Source organism: Chelonia mydas, chromosome 21 (genome assembly GCF_015237465.2).
Source record: "Chelonia mydas isolate rCheMyd1 chromosome 21, rCheMyd1.pri.v2, whole genome shotgun sequence".
NCBI lineage: Eukaryota > Metazoa > Chordata > Testudines > Cheloniidae > Chelonia > Chelonia mydas.
The window spans coordinates 396,790-417,610 of record NC_051261.2 but is presented as its reverse complement, the minus strand read 5'-3'; the positions used below and the strand labels follow the sequence as shown (position 1 = coordinate 417,610).

Genomic DNA, 20,821 nt, shown 5'->3' with positions numbered 1-20,821 from the left:
ATCCCCAAAGGTAATTTTGTGGTCTAGGAAGTAGGTCCCTTCTTGCAGCTGCTCAAGCAGTCTGGAGTTCCTAAATATGCAAGCATCAGGCACCTTTCCCGGCCATCCTACATTGATGTCGGTGAAACGTCCCTTGTGATCCACCAGTGCTTGCAGCACAATTGAGTAGTACCCCTTGTGGTTTATGTACTGGTTGGCAAGGTGGTCCAGGGCCAAGATGGGGAATATGCATTCCATCTATCACCCCACCACAGTTAGGGAACCCCATTGCAGCAGAGACATCCACTATGATCTGAACATTTTCCCAGAGTCACTACCCTTGATAGCAGAATGTCAGTGATTGCACTGGCCACTTGGATCACAGCAGCTCCCACACTAGACTTGACTTGCCCACTCCAAATTGATTCCCAACTGACCGGTAGCAGTTGGGCGTTGCAAGCTTCCACAGGGCTATCGCTACTTGCTTCTCAACTGTCAGGGCAGCTCTCATCTTGGTATTCCTGCGCTTCAGGGTGGCGGGGAGGAAAGCAACTCAGAGTTCTAGGAAAGTGGTCTTACGCATGCAGAAGTTTCACAGCCACTGTGAATCATCCCATACTCACAACACTATGCGGTCCTACCAGTCAGTCTGTGCTTATTTGCCTGGCCCAGAATCAGCGTTCCACTGTATCAACCAGCCCCACTGCCGCCATGATGTCCCAATTGCCACAGCCCGTGCTTTCAGGAATGTCTGTGTCCATGTCCTCATCGAAAGCCTCCTTGTGCTGGCGTCTCTTAGCCCGGTTCCGCATATACTCCAGGATAATGCGCGAGGTGTTTACAATGCTCACAACAGCAGCGGTGATGGTGAGCTGAACAGGCTCCATGATTGCCATGGTATGGCGTCTGTAGGAGAGCAGAGTTGCAGCAGAAGCGGTGGATGATGACGGTTAGCAGATCTACTTCAGCGTCTGCTGACAACAGCACCCAGGACACAACAGCCGTGGAGATGGTGAGTCGAGCTGAGCGGACTCAATGCTTGCCGTGGTATGGCGTCTGCACGGAAAAAAGGCGCAAAACGATTGCCGTTGGTTTCACGGAGGGAGGGCTGACTAACGACATGTACCCAAAACCACCCACGGCAATGTTTTTGCCCCATCAGGCATTGGGAGCTTAACACGGAATTCCAATGGGCAGTGGAGACTGCAAACTCAGAAATACAACACTGCATCAGTTGCGTTTAGAAGATTTTCTTCACATCCAAAATAACCGGAGACAAGTTTAATATCCAGAAATGTATGGCTCAGCCTGCTTCTCTACTGTTTACCTGGTAAAACTGCCCACTGATGGGTGGATTTTTTTTTTTAAAGCCTTGATATGTAGTTATCTCAGGGCAGGTCTACACTACGGGGTTAAGTCAACCCAAGTTATGCAACTCCAGCTATGTGAATACCATAGCTGGAGTTGACGTAACCTAGGTCAACTTACTGCGGTGTCCACACCACACTGGGTTGATGAGAGAAACTCTCCTGTCGACTTACCTTATGATTCTCGTTCAGGTGGAGTACCAGAGTCAACGGGAGAGCGATCTGCGGTCAATTTAGCAGGTCTTCACTAGATCCGCTAAATTGACCCCCAGTGCATTGATTGCTGCAGCATCGATCCCCAGTAAGTGTAGACATACCCTCAGGATCAACTTTCAGACATCTGCATGATAGAAACTTAGTCCTTTTTGCTTCTGTAAAAATGTGAAGGGCCAAATTCATCCCTCCACTAAAGCCACCAGAATTGCATTGCTTACATCAGGGCTGCATTGAAAAGTGTTTAATCACTGATGGCTATGTTGTTTCATAGTTACAGGTTTGGTTCTGGAAGGTGCTCAGCATTGGAGTCAGTGGGACTCCTCATATGGTTAAAGTTAAGCATGTGATTTGGGACCAAAGTGCTCAGCACCTTGCAGGAGCAATCCCCATCAGAAGTGATGACCAGATGAAGATGCATTATGCACAATTTCAGTTATCCTTGTAGTTACTAGAAATCTCTTTGAGACTAACTGGAGCCTAAATGTGGACATGCTTTTTCATATTTCAGTGAACTACCCAGCACTTGGCCACTTCCCATAATAAAGGGTAAATTTCAAAACAGAAAAGTGCTCACTTCTGAGCCAAAGCTGTTTAACCAGGAAGAAAGATAACATGTAGCATGGGGTGGTTGGCAAGTCCACATGTGGAAGATTTCTGATGAACTCAATGCACTTCCTCTGTTTTTTATTTAGATTTCATATGGCTCTACTGAAAACAAAATAAAGAAAATGGATGAATGAGATCAACTCTGTTAAAATCAGGAAAAGTTCTGAGGCACAATTACACACTCGATCACTTAGATGAAAAAACTGTGAAATTAATGAGTTGTAAAACATCATTAAAATGTTTAGACTAGCAAAACCACACTAGCTGACAGCCAGAAAAATACTCAGAGTAATAGGAAATCGTCAAAGAAATAATCCCCATCCCATTGACACTGGTAATCTACCTTCCTCTGGGTGACTAAAGATTGTCAAACAGTCTAATCTTCTTAGTTTTCCAAGCAGCCACCCTATAGAAGGGATCTCTAAGTAAGCATATCACAGCAACTTCAACACTGTAGCAGCTCTCACAAATGTAGCAATTAAAAATAAATGACTAGCCACCAAAGTGAGAGTCATGATCACATTATTTCTGGAAAGGATTTGATATTTGAATCACATCTATGAATGTCATAGCTTTGAGGGTTGGCAAGTCTAAGTTATAAAAAAAAAAAAAAAAAAAAGCCAAAAATCACCTCACGTGTGGGTGGACAATTTTTTCTCTTTATGTTTGAAACAGTTTCCACTGAAATGAGTGGGAATTTTGCTACTTAATTCAGTGGGAGCAGGATCTGCTCTTTTATTGGTGCATTGTTATGATATACCACTGCAAGGGACATGAGATTTTGGAGATAGGATTATACATTTAAAAATGATCTTTTGGAAGAGCCCTTTTAGAATACATTCAGTGGACCAACTTCAGTTTTCAATTTTAGAAACTTCCTGAGCAAATCTATAACAGTATCAACTGAATCAGAAGTTGCAGGTACAGTACCACTTTACAATCAGTGGGTTCTTGGCCAGGAATGTCTGAATATCACCAGGAAGATAACTTTGGGGGTTGCCAATCCAAGGAGAATGCCTTAGGTTTAACAAGCTGCAGAGCCTGTATCATGCAACTTCTTTGGATTTTTATTGGAGACTGTAACCATAACACAATTTTTTTCCCAGAGGATTCCACTGAGAAATCTGGAAAGTGTAATCATGCAATACAACTGTTCCCAGTAATGGAGAATGTGATTTTGATAGGGGTTGATATGGCCTTCTGCCAATGGGAACCACTTTACAGTAACTCTTTGAGGCTTTATGGCAAGTGCAGGATCCTTGGAAAAAGAAGAAAGGATCTTTGCTAGGAGGTAAATATTTTTCTCCTCCGTGTTTGAGATGGAGTCCAAAGGGTTTCATACACTGAAGCAGGAGATTTAAAGTGATACTGCTGAAGCTTGATATGCTCACTCAGGCTTTTCAAACTATCTTGTACAAAAGTTTTGATCTGGGACTGGGACTCTGCTCCACCAAAATGTCATCCAGATTTGGAAATACAAAGGGCCCTGGTCTTGATATGATAGCTTTAATTTTATAGGACCTGAAGAAGAGCTCTGTGTAAGCTCAAAAGCTTGTCTTCACCAACAGAAGTTGATCCAGTAAAAAGTATGACCTCTCACACCTTGTCTCTCCACTAAATTTGACCATTATCCAATGGACAGCAGTGACCTCGTATATAGTTTTCTATACAGTATAACATTCTGTGTATTGACTCTTGTGCATGGCTGAGCAGCACATTCATTATAAGCCCCTGTCTTCAGGTGCTTATAACTCTCAGAAAAACATAGCCTTTGGGCTCAAAAGTCTCATGCTTGATCTTAGAATAAAGGAGGCTTTTGTGTGCCTTGAGAGCTCAGTATAATTCTATTTGGCCTTTTATGCATTCTCAAAGTATGAAAAAAGTTCACATATTAAAAAAAAAAATTCAGACACTTTTGAGGGGCTGAACTCTATTAACCACTTCAAATGCAGTTGTGCTTACTGAGGACTTTATTAAAGATCTACCGTTTAGACATTTAGGATCTGCTCCTTCTCACATTTTTACTTCATTAATTATTCCTGATTTAAACAAGTGTAAGAGGAATTAATCATTCCCAATTAATGTATAAGAGTCAAAGTTACATATACCACACGTGTTGCTTGGCTTTGTCTTTAGGGAAGTTCAGAGGCAGAGGACTTCAGCTACAGGCACACATCAATGAGTGCACAGCTGGAGCCATCAGACATTGCAATAATGTCACTTTATGCACAACGCATCATAACTTGGTCATACTTGTACATACCATAGAGTATAAAACATAGATTGTAATAGCAATATAAGATGCTACTTTATGCTTCCTGTAGGAAACATAACATTGGTATTTCCAGACTTTAATTGTACTTTTATCTGAGCTAGAGTAACTGAGATGCTATTTGTATTCACATAAATCTTTAGTCCTTTCCGGAACATTCCTGAGCTATTTGTCTCTATATGGGGTGGGGGGAGTATTAATTTAAAAGGAATGAAATATTTGCTTTTCAGTATGAACTCGCTGTGTGACACTGTGGCCAAAAGGGCTAATGCTTGGGTGCTGTGATAGGGTGTACAAATCCCTCTCTGGGCCCAAAGGGGTCAGTGGACAATACTGGATCCAGGTAGCCCTGCCCCACCCCTCCAGGCCTGCAGAGCATGCTCCACCTGGAGAGAAACCTTAAAAAGGAAAAGACCGGGGCGGAGGACAGACTTGCGGTCAGGGCTCCTGAACAAGCCTCACTGTGAGGAAGATGAGCCCAGCTGAGACTGAAGGTTTAGGTGTCTTTGTTTTTGCTATATTGGACTTGCTTGCCTTGGTCTGGGAGTCTTTGGGGGAGACAGGTGGTAGCATGTGGGCACACCAGAGTAACTGACACTGCTGCCTCTAAAAGGGCTCTGGGTCAGAGGTCAGTGGTTTGGGAGGGCCCTAGCCCCCTGTGATGGGGTGTTCAACCCACATCTGCCCTGAAGAGGTTAAGGTGGCCAGGTGGGCCGATTAAGTGCTTAGGCTGCACCTGGAGGAGGAGCTAGGGAGCAATGAGGACTAATTAAAGGAGGAAGCTCACCTGGACAGGAACAGGCAGGGCTGGTATAAAACTGGGTAGCTGAGGGCAGACAGGGTGGTACGGAAGAGGCCTGGAGAGTGTCTGAGGTGAGGGAGAAAAGGGAGTTTGGCCTGCAGGGAACAGTGCACCTGGAGGTGGGTGGAGAAGGAGGCTGATAGAGGCAATGTACGAAATAGTCCAGGGAAACAGCAGCAAAGCATGAGGCAAACCTTAGCTGCTGGTTGTAGGGTCCCTGGGCTGGAACCTGGAGAAAGGGGTGGGCCTGGGTTCCCCTATCAGCCACTGGGGAAGTGGCACCATTGAGAAACAGTAAATTGAAAGACTGCTTGGGAGAGCTGATACAGAGAGACATTGGTACACAACCCCATCCCCCCACCTGGAAGGGGAAAATTACAGTGACTAGGTGGGAGGGCCAAGGGAGCAGTTGAGGAGGGGGGTGGGGAGAGAGGTGGAGTGAGCACCCACCGGAAGGGGTGTGAGACTGTCAGAGATAATCCCCAGCTGCGCCTAGAAGGAGGCACTTCAGTGGTGAGTAGAGCACCGTGTGACACTCCCCTGCCAACTGCCCTTGTTGTGAGGGTGTAACCTCATTTCCACCCCACCTCCTGCTCTAGTAAGGAGAGAGTAAGAATGTTGAAAACCCTGAAATGAGGATAAGCCACTGAAGGCCCTTCCTGCTGGGACGCAAGAGAGTGGAAACCAAATGCACTGAGCACAAGGCCACCTGGCTCTGCTACAGATATAAAAAACAGAGAACTCTCAAGTAGGCATAGAGAGGTTATTTTACTTCTGTGTTTGGCACTGATGCAACTACTGCTGAAATATACTGTCTATTCTCGTGTCCACACTGTAAGAAGGATGTTAATACATTTGACAACGGTTAAGAGAAAAGCCACGAGAATGATTCAAGGATTAGAAAACGTGTCTTATAGTTGCGCTACAGGAACTCAATCTTAATTAGCTTCATAAAGAGACCATTAAGGGGTGTCTTGATCACAATCTATAAGCACCTTCCTGGGGAACAAATATTTAATAATGGGGGGTCTTCAGTCTAACAGACAAAGGTATAACAAGATCCAAAGGCTGAAAGTTTAAGCTCGACAAAATCAGACTGGAAATAAGATGTAAATTGTTAACAGTGAGTAATTAGCTCTTGGAATAATTTACCAAGGGTCTTGGTGGATTCTCGATCACTGGCTATATTTAAATCAAGATTAGATTTTTTTTTTTAAGCGATGCTGTAGTTCAAAAAAGGAATTACTTTGGGTAAGTTGTGTGGCCTCTGTTATACAGGAGGTCAGACTAGATGATCACAATGGTCCCTTCTGGCCTTAGAATCTATGAGCTTCAAGTGCTCTCGTACTCTGGTATTTCAGGCAGGAGTTAATTACAGTGCCCACTTAGCCTTGTCTGTTGTTCAGCATTTCATGCCTCTCATACCACTTCAGAATATTATTATTCTCCTCATGCTGAAGATCCCTTGTACCCAGAGCCCCATTATTTTCATTGCCTTTCTCTAGACTTTTTTATTTCAGCTGCATATATTCCAGCCGTGATGCAGTATTCACGGCAGGGTTGTATTGACTTTTCTATAATATTTCCTTGCTATTATTTATCTCATTTGTTTGTTGCACATTTGGCAGATGTCTGTCTTGAGCATCTTATGCTGACAATTAAATTCTTCCTTCGACTTAACTTACAAAATTCATCACTATATACAGATAACCTTTTTTTTCCCCAGCATGCAGAACATTGCACATGATTCCCCTGAATTACAGCTGCCCTCAAATTGACCTATTATATAGTTTTGTTAGGAGTTTTCTGCAGTTCTTTAGTCATAATCCTCCCTGCTCTTGAATAAATATTTTTTTTTGTGCCCTGGTATGAATCTCTTTCTACAGTGAATAAATGAATGCACATTGCCTATATCATTCATTTTTCTCTGCCATTAGTCTTTAAATCAGTAATTCTCAAACTGGTGACCCCTTTCACATATTTCAGAGTAACAGCCGTGTTAGTCTGTATTCGCAAAAAGAAACGGAGTACTTGTGGCACCTTAGAGACTAACCAATTTATTTGAGCATGAGCTTTCGTGAGCTACAGCTGTAGCTCACGAAAGCTCATGCTCAAATAAATTGGTTAGTCTCTAAGGTGCCACAAGTACTCCTTTCCCTTTCACATACCAAGCCTCTGAGTGCGACCCCCCCCCCCCCCATAAATTAAAAACACTTTTTAAATATATTTAACACCATTAGAAATGCTGGATGCAAAGTGGGGTTTGGGGTGGAAGCTGACAGCTCACGACCCCCAGTGTAATAACCTTGCAACCCCTGATGGGTCCCAACCCTCAGTTTGAGAACTCCTGCTTTAAACAAACCAAATACAGTTGGTATAATCAATGAATTAACAGCCTGTATTAAAGCTTTTTTTTTTAAAGTGAGCTTTGTTAAATACTTCGTGTAAATGAGACTCAGACCCTATGGCCTCTTTGCAGCACTTTGGCAGTGTAAAAGGACCTTAAATGTAATTTTCACCCATTTTATAGCCTCTCTTTGCTGTCATTATGGTGTAAACAAGCCTTTGTATAAATGAGAATAAGGCCCATGTGCTCTCAATGTGCATGCATAAATCATGCTAATGGATTTTATGAAGTCATATCTAAAGCAGAAATGGTTCTGTAGTATTTGACTACATTATGATTCCTACTGTAAAAGTAATAAAGCATTGAGGCTTGATATAAATGTATATTTTTAAAGGTATTTAAGTATCTAACTCCCATTGATTAAGGTTCCAAAAGTAGATTTTACTGACCTTTATTTTTACAGGAACTTGGGGAGAGGAGTTAGTTTAAAAGGTAGAGTTAAAACTTATGAATTTTTAGGGCACTTAACTTAGGAAAAATATTTTTCACAGCATGATTTGGCTCTTCTGTTCCTGTTGCAGTTCTTGTTGGAGTCCAAATCTTAGGTTTCTAATCGATGAACTGTCTTCTATGTAAAAAACACTTCAGTAGGTAGATCCCATCTCCTTCACAAGTCTCCTGAGTATTCTCTGGTTCACTGCCTTATTTACTTCTTGCTGTTCTCTCCAGACGTGGTTCTAGTGGATGAATGCTTATGTTCTTATGGGTGGTCTACATTGCCTATAGGAGTTCTTGTTCTTTCAGGAGGCCAGATTTTCAGATGGTATAAATTGGTGTATTCACACGAAAGTCACCCATTCAATCCAGCTGAGAATCTGGCCCACTATCTGCCTGTGGATCAGGCTGGGTGTCAGTCCCCAGTTCCTTCAATCTCATTATAAGCAGAAAATCCAACAGGACACTGAGCCAGAGCTTTTACTCTACTTCCATTTGGGGAATTAATTCCAGGCCATTGCATCTTTTTAATATTTAGCCTATAGTGAAGTGAACTATTTCCCTTTCTAATGGTGACAGTTCAGGCAGCAGACTTTTCCCCGAAAGTGTGTGTTAGTGCTAAAATTACTCCTCAACACTGGACTGAACGCAGTATTGCAAGACTTGCTGGAGGAAACTTAGAGAAACATCTCTTTTCCCTGGTTTTCAGAAGTGGTATATGTGTATAAGGGCTCCATTGTTCAACAGAGGTATACACGCACATAGATGTGCAAGGGAAGGACTGGTTAATACATGCACATAGATGTGCAAGGGAAGGACTGGTTAACAAACACCATTAGAGCTGTTCATTAATGAAATCTAGAGCAATTTCTACGTTTTATCAAATAAACCCATTACACTCATGGTGATGAGATGGCAATTGCCAGCAGAGGTCACCATTGTGTTAGATGGTTTGAAAGATCCTGGCTTCATTTGCTTTTGTAGGGCAGAGATTTTAATGACACTCAACAATCTCTAATTCCTCCAATATTGGACTGATTTTATTGGTGGTGAGATTTAATTTCAGTCTTCTACTACAGATTGCCTACAGTACTTATACCTGAAATACAGAGTTGGTCCTCAAATAACTACACAACTGCATTGCTGCCTTAAAAATACAAGTACTGGGGAATTATATACATGTCAGAATAGCCTTTATAATTTAAAATAGAAGAGGTGGTCAGAATGCAAGAAATGTCCATTAAAATATATTGGGATTTTCAAATGGTTTTTAACATTTTTATTTCTTTAAATAAACCCAAATTAAGAGTAAAAGGGAGCATCTTATACATGACCAAAGCAAGTGGAGTCATAAGTGAGCTTTTGGAATCTGATCTACCCATTAATACACTGCTGCAGCCTCCACTTTGCCCAGCTTCAGTTCCTACATGTGCCCCAGCCATCTCTCTTCTATATGCTCCTTAAAGGGAGGGCAGTTAGCATAACACTGACCTCCAAAAATATGTTCAGTTTTTCTGAACCCAAATTTTGATGCACATTTTAAAGCAAGTGGGTAACAATTGTAATGAATTAATGTTGTGACTGTTTTTATTTAATACATGTGTCAGAATAAGCCATTGTGCTCTTTGTGTAACTCTTAACTGAAAGCCCAAGAACACAGCTCAGAAGAGGAATTCTTAAATTTTGGGTGAAGAAATTAACATTGCGTAGCTAACACGCAGAGAAAGTAATGAGCAATATAGTCATCACTATTTCCTCTGCTATTACATTGTGAAATAGATCCCTTTAGGGTGAGTTGTCTGCATTTCTCAAGTTGTTGAATAACTACTTCTACTTTGCATATACTCAACAGAAAAGTTACTGTCTTGCTGTAAGATCTCTCCAGATCCTGCTGAGATTTATCATAGAATGACTCATACATTTGACGGCCAAATCCTGCTTCTCTTACTTATTTGGACAGTCCACTTAATCTGGCCATTGATCCCATTGTTGTAGTCCTCTTGAGAAAGTACTGACACCACAACAACCTTGCAAGTTTGACACACACGACATCGCAGTTGACAGAACTGTTTTAATGGAACTTCTTTCTGTAATGTATGCAGCAATTCAGAACTGTAACCAATGTGCATTTAGGCAGGACCCTCAGATGACTGTCTTGGGGTGCAGAGGAGAACTCATGTATTTTGTTTTAGCTTATATCAAAAAGTACCCAAGAGGCTTTACTGTGCTACACTTCAAGGCATGAAAACAGCCATGCATTATTTTTTCTAACAGTTACAGAGCAACTTCCACGTTGTGGCAACTTGGAAAAACCAGCCTGACAAGCAAGCTTACTATTTTTTTCCCTAAAAGTTCCGGAGCATATAATAAGAATTTAAAGTGAAGGAAGAAACCCCCAAAGCGCGCACAAACGTTGTCGTTACATTTTGTTCTGTACTCCCCAATTCTCTTTCTCTTTCCCTGACCGGGGTCCCCATCTCTGTCTCCCTGACTAGTGTCTCTCCTAGATAAAACAGCTTTATCATCAAATACAAATCAATAAAAAACTCAGTTTCATCCTGTCACAACAGGCAGACAACAAGGAGTTTGCAAGCTTTTCCATGTGAAACTAGAGAATCTATATCTCTGGTGAACTGCTGCTTCTGCCAATGTCTGATAGCCTTGAATCAATTCTGCTCAGCCTTACACCACAATTCAGCTCTGATAATGAACGTTTTCTGAACTAAGGTAGGATTGTTTTAGGAAAAATGTGGCTAATGTTAAATGAGCCTAATTCTCTGAAATGAGCAGGGTAATGGTGATTTCTTAGAAGATTAACTGAGGTACCTGTGAACATTAAATTAGTCTGATTTACCTGGGTGAAAACAGATGAGAGAGAATCCTTGTATTTTTCTAAGACTGGGGTGCTCTGTAAGGATGTGTCACAGGTTTTTGAACTTAGCCACAAACACTTATTGAAGCCTTCCAGATAAGCATGACGTCAAACCTGTATTAGGTCCATTTTAAGTCTCAACACACCAATCAAAATATGGGAAAAAATCTTAGGCTTTTTGCATAAATGTTACTTTCTAGTCACAGCCAGTACAATCCATCTTTCAAACACATCTGGACTGCCCCCATCCAGGAGGATGAGGTTCAGAGTATACCAAAACCATGTTTGCTAAGTATAAAAATCCCAAACTTCTGCAACAACCACCGTGATTGCTTTGTGAAGCCCTTTGATCAGAGTGTTGTCACTCACCTCTGAGCTGTACCCTGAACACCACTGGGAGATGGAATCCTAAGGGGTGCCCAAGCTGTTCGGTAGACTGTAGTATCCTAGTTTGTGGACACTTTCCCAAATCAGATGAGCCATTCACACACACACTCTGCTTCTCCAGCCTTATTCACTGCTCTGAGGGGTGAGAGCAGCACTGACTCATATGAGATTCAAGCTCCCCCTGGGTCCTAGTGCCTGGAAACCAGAGCTGCATGGATTCAGGAAACCAGCCTTTGGCTCAGAGCCTAAATCCATGCAGAGATGCACAGATGTGCAGAGGAAGTTTCAAAGTGTGTGCACAGACTCTGTAGGAATATGCACAATAAATATTAAGCAAGGCCAGGGACTCCCCACTGCATAAATCCAATACTTTATTCTCAGCTACAGTCAGTGATTTTAAAATGTATGTTCGCTTCTGGTCTGCATCTTCGTTCCTGCCTCCTGCACCATACACTGATCTTGGTCTTAAAGGAACTGCATGTGTGTAGAGGGACCATCCCAGCTCCCTGTGGGGGGTCCTCATAGTAATGGCTCATAGTGACCCTCCTCACAGCATTCTGCTATACAAAAGCCAAGATTACATCGCACAATAAAGGGAGATACAGGGAAGCTTCTCTTAAGTCTTTGTGTGCAGGAGGATTAAATGCATTGAGAAATTAATAGTGTCTCAGGCACTGAGGATTTTGTCACCAGCGTCTGGGAGGGATATTGAGAAATACAGAGAAGAAAGGCAAGAGGAACTCTGGAAAATCTTGTTGAAGAGCTATAGACAGACCCCAGAAAAAATCAACCCACTCAAAGAGTCTTTTAACAAATCTCTGGTTTGGCCACTTTGGACTTCAGTTACCATTCTGCTGCATGGAACGGGCCTTGGAGCTTCCCAGAGACAGGAGGGATAGAAATTAGATGTTCCTCCTCCAACATATTGTCCCCTGCCATTTGGCTGCTACACATTTTAGTAGTATAGGAATTATCACACGTTTTAGCACTTCTAATTCCATTAGCAGATAGCAGTGGTGTGAGGAGAGGCATGCTGTTTCTTTAAATCCATCTCAGGAAACCGTATATGCAAGAGGGAGATGGGGAAGATTCTAGATAGAAACTGTACAGTGAAACAGAGGGTATGTCTATACTCTGGAGATTAGTTATATTGCATAGTTATGCCATTATTTGTAGTGAAGATGCAGCCTACAGTGCGAGAAAGTGTTTGTTTTTTCTGAACAGCACCTCCCCAAACAAAGTTAGTTTTCTCGACGGAAGCCCTCTTCTGTCAACATATGTTTTTTTCCTAAAAGAAAAGTGATTTCCCACACAAGGTACTCACCACAGGTGAAATGCTGAAGTCGTCATTAAATCTGCATTCAGGTGGACTGCCATCTGATTCAGTGGGAGTTTTGCCTGGAGATGGCTGTCAGGATTTGGCCTCGTGTTCATATTTCACTATAGAAGTGTGAGGCTATTCTTGTGGTGAAAATTTGTATTGCTCAGCTAGAAACTGCTCATATTAAATCTTTATATTGGAAAATCTGAAAAACCATTATGAGCAGCCTTGAAACAGATATAAAAAGACCACTCTTTCTGTATAAAAGTCAGTGAACCTTAAATCTAAACTCTAGTGCTCAGAATTGAGCACTTGTTTTCCTGCAAAATCAGTATGGACTTTGTACACAGATAACCTTCTTCCCAGGTTGATCTTGCATTTACGTTTATTTCATTATAACTAATGTCCGATAATGAAATATCTTTTTTTTTACCTTGCCATCCTCAAGTTCACAACGTAAGCAGGTGGACCTGAACAAAAAAGATCATTGAAAGCTCCCTTGACAAAGGCCAATTCACTTACGTCAAATTCCCATCATGTCCCAAATAAATTTAAACTCTGGGCTTCTGAAGTAGGTGAACCCTCAGGGCACAGCTGCAATAATTACTAATTAGAATCCCAAGTGGACTGCTGTCTCAGAGCTGAACTGCAGTTGTTGGCCAGAAGTCATGCATCTCTTCTTTCAGTATTGGCTCAAACCACTACTTAGGGAGAAAATTCTTGTTTCATGAATGGACAGTTAGCCTTACGTCTTTCATTAGTTGGGGGTTTGTTTGTTTTAAATCTGGATATGAATTCACAGGTCATGAAAGTTTGGTACTGATAGCTTTAATCTGAACTAGAGCAGAGTGTTATTGTTGAATCAGCTGAACCATTGGATAAAATCAAAAATAGGCACACGCCCATTGTAACAGGATGTAAAGGGGGAAAAAGCTGCATTTGTCAATTCAATTTGTTACCCAAATATTATTCCCTTGATTTTTGGAGTATCAAAATTGTTAAATCCAAAAAGGAAAAGCAGTGTTGTCCAGCGTTCATGGATACAGTCAAACTACTGTGTGTGTTACTGAGGCAAACTCTAACTATATGCCAGGCTGATGAACAGAACTAGATGAAGTAAGAAAAAGACTTGTTAGCCAGTGTTCTTGAAAGCAGTGCCAAAGTGAAGTGACCTAGAACACCGATTCCCTTAGTGCATCTCTTTCTCCTCCAGAGCTTGACAGGTTCCTTCACTCAGACGGATGCTATGCTTCTTTCACTGGTGGTTTATTTTATTTTTGATGTTTAACTGTTCTGAGACCCTGATTTAAAAAACAAACAAACAAACAAAAAACCTAGCTGCTTATTCCTTCTCTAGCTAGCTGGAGAAATATTCACAATCTATACTGAGTCCTTCTCATTTCATATAGTTCACAGTAGTGGGGTGTTCTGGTCAGGCCATAATACCCTCGAGCAAAATAAGGTTTTCTCAGAAAAAAATACCCCAAAACCTGGCCTCATGTATTGGTTTTAGAGATTTGAATACAAACCACATTCTGATAAAATCATATAGCCAAATTTCCAATGATGCCTCAACCCAGCCTCTAAATTTATTCTTGCAGTTTTGCACATAATTTTTTTTGTCAAGCATACAGCTTTTGCATCTGCGCCTAGAGTTTTATGCATGCAGAAATGTATTGGTGCAAATTCAGAGCCATTTGAAAATTTAATCCTTTTGATAAATTTTGTTTTTTCCCTCAGGACTGTCAGATCATGAGATTTGAAAAATAAAGCATATTTTAATGAAGCTGGACACATTTTCCTAGCCAAGGGTCCTGAGTGATGTAGGAGGCAGTTCCTATTATGCAGTATTTTGGCCCATTCCACCAGCCACAGCGTAAGACTATCCAGCATTCCAATTCCTTCTTTTTCTCTGAACGTAACTTTACATTTCTTGCTATGAAATTCTCAATTATATATGGGAACAAACTGTAAGTGCAAAAAAGACAGTGAAATGAGGCCCCCAGAGAACCAGCAGTATTTGGAGTATCTCCTAAAATTCTCGGGGAGGGAATGGAGATAATAGCTCTTCTTTTTTGTTCCAAAAATATATATCTTTGTTAGTGTTCTGGGGGCAAGGGAGGGTCTCCTCCCTACAGTCAGTTACATTCACTGCTCCCCCTTTTTTTTCTTACAGTTAGTATCTGTTTTTCCCATATGATGCTTCTATACAAAATAAGTAGAAGCGTTAACTTAAATGTGAGTGCAGGAGATTTCTTTAAACACCATAAATGGTACTTTGAGTATGAGCTATAGTCTATATTATCCACTAAAGATTTATTTCTTCTTCAAATAAGTAAAAAAATTTATGGAAAATAATGTTGAGATGAATATATTCTATTTTGTGTAAACTTGTCTGAAGACTTCAGTCCGAAACCTGGATAATCTTGAATGAGACACCACACAACAAATTCTGTTTCTGTTTCACATACAGCAGAGGAAGAGTTGGAGTCAGGAAATAAATGTTTTGTTTTGACTGTTTTACCTCAGAGTCAGAAAGTGTACTACGAGAGAAAAACTTATTTCCGATCAGGGAGATGCATTCTGTAGCATTACATTATAGTACCATGGTTAAGAGAGAAATTATTACAGAAAATCAGGAGCTCACTCGTGAGTTATAGATAAATGGGTCATATAAGCCAACTCATTACTGACTTGCTGTAGAGCTCAGTGTCCTGTAAATATTGTCTTAACTGTTTCTGCCATATGAGTTCTCGCTGAAATCAATAATACATGGAATTCAGCTGGGGCACAATCAGAAAATTGATCCACCCTTGATTAATTTATATTATATTGCAGCTCAGACTAAGCCGTGCTAGAAATGTTCAGAGCTGGTGAATTATGCAAGTGATCTATGCTAGGCTAATCCTTTTTTCTTGTTTGGAAGGGCACAGTAGGAATGCACTGTCTTATTACTATTGTTTATAAGAAAAAAAAATCTCAAAGACCTGGGGAAAACAGCACTGAGTTTAGTAAAGGCAAAATGTGTGTTGGGGGTATGAGTGCAGTAACACCAATTGAAACCTATAGCAATCGTTATTGTGTTATAGAGATGGAGCATCTAGTAGAGTAGGGGTTGGGGGTGTCAACCTGAGAAAGAGATGAGGAGATAATAGGGAGACCATACTTCAAAGGTTAAAAATGGGGCTGCTGTAGCAGAGGGTGGGGTGCAGTGCAGGGGATTGTCAGAGGGAGGTGGACCACAGGGGGAGGACTCATACTGAGTGTGGGGGAGCTCATTTGGAGGCCTTATGATCGGGAAGGTGACCATATGAGATTGGCTTTGTGGAGGTCATTGAAGTGCATGTGTGCCACTCCCCTGGTGTTGGTTTCACTGGCTCAGCTGAGTGACAGCATTTTCGAGGGGGGGGAGGGGGGGACAGTCTGAGAAGGAGAACCTGAGGCAAAACACTGTGTTTTCTGTAAAATTGAACAGGCCCATGGGATAAGCCCTGAAAACAAGGACAGTCCTGGTTTCAGGGACACATGGTCACACTGAGAAAAGGATACAGTGAAGGAGTTGTAGGGTATTGTCAGTGGATTTGGAAACTCAGCTGAAAGTCTGAAGTCTCTGTATAAGGGAACAATACAAATCAATAGGCAGGTTAACTACATGTAGCTTTAGTAACCTTCCAAAAATGTTCTTTACATGCATAGGATGAATCCAAAACACTTTGGGTTAGAAGAAAGCAGGGTTTACTCCAGGACACATTGTGCAGTATTTGCAGATCATTGGACAGAGCAGCTTAGTACAGATCATGCCTTTTTATGGGGACGTTCCTGCTCCAAAGAAAGCAAATTCTTCTGAAACACATTGTCTTAGTTAAACTTTTAATGTGTTTTGATATTTCTAGCAGCAGCTTTACATAATGCAGCCATGTAATAGTTACCCAACAGAAATGTATTTTATACACTGCTCAAGTGTGGGAGAGCCATTACAGATGTAGTTTGTATGTTATTACAGATGTGATTTGCACAGTATATTAGCCTTATAATTAAAGGGTTAATTATCTTGTAGGGTGTGGACATGTACTAAGTCAGAGGACCTCCAGTATGTCTGCTGTATTAGCTAAAATGCATTTAAGCAGAGCTATGCTGAGAAGCGTGCTGATTTTCAAGTTCTCTGAAAGTTTGGAGCAGACTGATGGGTTACTCTCCAAGTTCCTTTAAAATCTGTTTTAATAGATATTAATAATTAAGTAAGGAAATCCAAGTGTGTGCTTCATAATTTTTCAGTACATAGGTTCCTACAAAGATTTGGGTCACTCTGAATATGGAGATTCGTATTTCTACCACTGGGCATTTGCCAGACTCTATTAAATTTGAATCTGCAAGCTTTTATGCAGTCTCATTTTTGAATATGACTCTCTAGGGTAAAACACATGGAGTTTTGCAGGAAATCCGCAGATTAATGCTGAATAGTCAGTCTCTGCTTGCCATATACAAGAAACGCTCTAGTTCAAATTAAGTCCTATGGCCTGTATTATACAGGAGGTCAGAGTGGATGATCTTGATGGTCCCTTATGTCCTTATCTATGAATAACACAATGGATGCAAAAGATGTTGTACAGCCTCAGACTAAATATTTTGATATCTCTACTCTGTATCAAAGAGTGCAGAGGGCTGTTCACTAATCAGAAATGACCATTCCATGCTAGAAAGCTAATTACCCTGGCCTAGTGAAGGAAGGTTGAAGAATGCACTGCTAAACCAATGACAGAGAGGTGACGGAACAGAAAACAAAGAGGAAAGGTATGGCTTAAGACTCTTGTATTGGTATGTCATATTACAATATAGTACAAGACAGAAAACCAATTTAATCTCATGTACTTCTCTGATTGCCAAGTTAGTTTCTGTGCACTTGAAATATTTTAAAACAGTTCCTCAGACAATTGTTGTGAAAGGACTGGAGAACATGTAAGTGAAGAGTCTGCTCTTAAATAAATAGAAAAAGCATCTTTTCCCCTTGTGATGGCATGTATCCCCCACACAGGTGACAAAAGTGTTAACATAAGCCTGAGAGGCCAATTATGCTACCTGGCCATGCTGGAGGAAGGTGGACCAGACAATTAGTCCCAGCTGGGAAAGGAGCTGGATGAATAGTTTTAAACAGATGAAACTGAGCAAAAAAAGAGGCTACAGGGAGAGAGAGTGAAGAACTCTGTAATCGCTCTCTAGGACTACAGAGGTTGTGAGGAGAGAGTTGGCCTGGGATCCTCCCCTGCGTTGGGAGGTCCTGGCAAGAGACCAGGAGAGACTTGGAGCAACTAGCAGGGTAGAGCAGGCTCTGGTGGTGAGCCCTGATAAAATGACAAGATCTGGACTTCTGGGAAGAGAGTCTTGGGAGGTTTTCAGTAGTGGAACAGAGCAAGGGAAACAGAGGAGCAGAAAGGAATGAAAGGTCAAGCCTGAGAAGGGCAGAAGTTGGTACTTTAGTTTTGGATTTTATTGAAGGAATCCAGGGGAGAGCCCTGTGAGGCCGGGCCCTGAAAGAGGGGTGAACTTGGAAAGAGTGATGATGGAGAGGCCTGCTGACAGGCAACGGTAAGATGTCCAGGGAGGCAGCAAGAAATCTGAAAGAACAGACCTTGGCTGCTAGTTATGTGGTCACTGGACTGTAACCTGGTGTAGTGGGAGGGCCTACGTTCCCCTACCAGCCATTGGTGAGGTGGCATGAGGCCAGAGAAGGGGATTGGTATTATCCAGGAGAGATCTGGGAATGTAATTCCCTGAGCATTTTTGGGAAGAGTCCCTGTTTGTTTCGTTGTCAGCACAGCAGAGAAGGGCTTACTTCCCAACCACTTGCCAGAGCTTGGGGAGCCCAGTGTATGCTGCAACAGGACTCGTGAAGCAGAATGTGTTTGTAGTGGAGTGAAGGACAGCAAAGGTTGTGCTGAAAGAAATCTGATTCTGTGTTTACTGCTGACTGCCATTGTTTGAATCTTGGAGACTGAAACTCATGTAGGATCCTTTCTGCTTGACTGCATCCTTCTTCCTGCTGGGTGATCCAAGAGTTTTCTTCCAACCCTATAATCTATGATGAAAAAACATTAATTGTTTATAAATTGCAACAACCCTACTGAAAAGAAACCCATACAAGATCAAGTTTATTCCCTTGCTGGTACAACTTCTCTTAGTAAATACACCGTTGCTCCTCCGATAGGAGAGCAATTGCACTAAAAACCATTTTGGGCCACAGGGGAGGGAAGGGAGGCAGCTATGCTGACTGTTTCACTGGCCGCTTTGTCCAGTGCAGCGCCCTGACTCCCCTTCACCTCCCATGCATCTGACAGGTTATGAGAAAAGAAGCATGGCCTGAGAGGAGGGAGGAACCAGCAACAATCTCTATAAACAAGATTTTATTGTGAACACTGAGTGTTATGTAGAAAAAGTTCAGAAACCTAATGCTGCTGAAGCATCTTTAACTGCCATCATTCTTTACCCCCCTCTCTTCTGTGTCCCAATGGGTCATGAAGCACGGCTAGTAACTTGCCGGGCAAATGCAACTGTCTTGTGGTGCAGCCATGGCTGTCTTGGGAGTGCTGAGGGCAGAGAACCTTTGTATTCATGGCCAGGATGTGCAGGGTTGAGGGCTTGGCTTCCTGGCCTCCTGCTACTTCTCTTAGCACCATCCCCTGCCCACACTGCAAGCTTGCTGACACACTGCCTGCAGTGGATCATGCACCTGACTCACGTCTTACCATACTGTACAGTATTATTTCACTCTTCTACATTATGCAGAAAGGGGACGTGTATTTTTGTTTTTTCCCCCGCTAGCAGGAATATCTCCTTTCTTCAGCACATGCATATACAGTTTTTGAAGAGTTTTACACTGCATTTATTGTTCCATAATTTAGTCCGGTATCCAGATACAAGCTGTCAGATGGGCAAAGTCAGTCTGCCTGGAAGTTACTCTAAAAATTAGAAGAGTTACTATATTAAGAGCAGACCTCAGATTTATAAATTGCATGCTGTAAACAGACTTCAGTTTTCCCTATAAAGAGCAGACAGGACCTTTGGTTCTGCTACAAATGTTATAGCAGTTGTCTTTTCTACAATAAAATCAAATATAATTTGTTACTTTTCATAAAGTGGAGCTAGTTCTTAGAGCCCATCCAGCTAGTGCAGTGCAAGTGTTTTGGTTTTCTGAGAAATTTACTGATACTGATTTTAACAGTAATATAAAAAAAGTTTTCCATAGAAAAGATTGTGCCTTCGAGGTAAATCAAGAATAAATGAAAAACCCAACTGTAAAGGGCACAGAAAGGCTTCTTGACCCTACACAACAGCCTTACTGAGTAAAATGTATTCATTATGCTACATTGAGCAATAGACAAAGTGACAGCCACACACACGGCTCTGTATACTTGTAGACATAAAAGATGGTATTGCTTTGTGCAGCGTTTGAAGATGTTGTCAGGCAAATTTTTATAGCGTGTGATACAGTTTGACATCAAGGAGGAATTCTCCTATTTTCTTAGCTTTACTTCAGAATTCAGAGTTATTTTAAAAGATACCTGTTTACTCGCTCATCTCTCCCCCACCTTGTACCAATTCACACGTGCTCTGAGGATGCATGCCTTGACCATCAGCCATGATGTAATTCGATTCTGCCCACACTTAATTATGAAAAATGTGAGCTTTTTAGAACCTCTGGTCAGAAGCACTCCATGGCCTTTGTGCAATAACTGAGAAGCTGGTCTGATTCCAACCTGAATGTTACCCTCTGTATTCATATTATCATCTCTTCTATAGGGTAGAAAAGAGGCTTAGTAGCCACAAATGACAATGAGTTTTGTTTTTCATGCTAGTCACCATTTCTGTCTGCTGCAGAACTGCCACACAGACTGGCACAACTTGACATCATTGACAATCTTTACTCAGGAGTGGACTTTTAAGGGGTGCTGGATGTCAGAAATGAGGTGCAGTGGCAGAGTGTGAACAGCTTGCCTGCCTTACTCTTTGGCTCTTCTCCTGGTTCCACCAGTCCAGTATTTTCATGGGCCCTAAATCCTCTCATAACCTTTCACAATGAAGTGCCTGGTGTATTAACCATAATGTAAAACGTGAAACATGCTTCTTCGGAGCTATAGTTTCTGTATAATGTAACATTACTCA

General features: G+C 41.7%; 1 protein-coding gene across 5 annotated transcripts in view; it reads right to left on the bottom strand.

Moving 5' to 3' along the window:
* The window catches only part of NGF (nerve growth factor), a 54,994-nt gene extending 43,514 nt beyond the window's left edge, over positions 1-11,480 (bottom strand). For 4 of the 5 annotated variants that reach the window (XR_005223298.2, XM_037885275.2, XM_043533759.1 and 1 more), the window contains exon 1: positions 11,326-11,466. The gene's annotated coding sequence lies outside the window, so the exon portion shown is untranslated. Of the gene's footprint in view, positions 1-11,325 lie in introns of all 5 variants that reach the window. The other variant, XR_006286919.1, reaches the window with a different exon arrangement.
* Between the last annotated feature and the right edge of the window lie 9,341 nt (positions 11,481-20,821).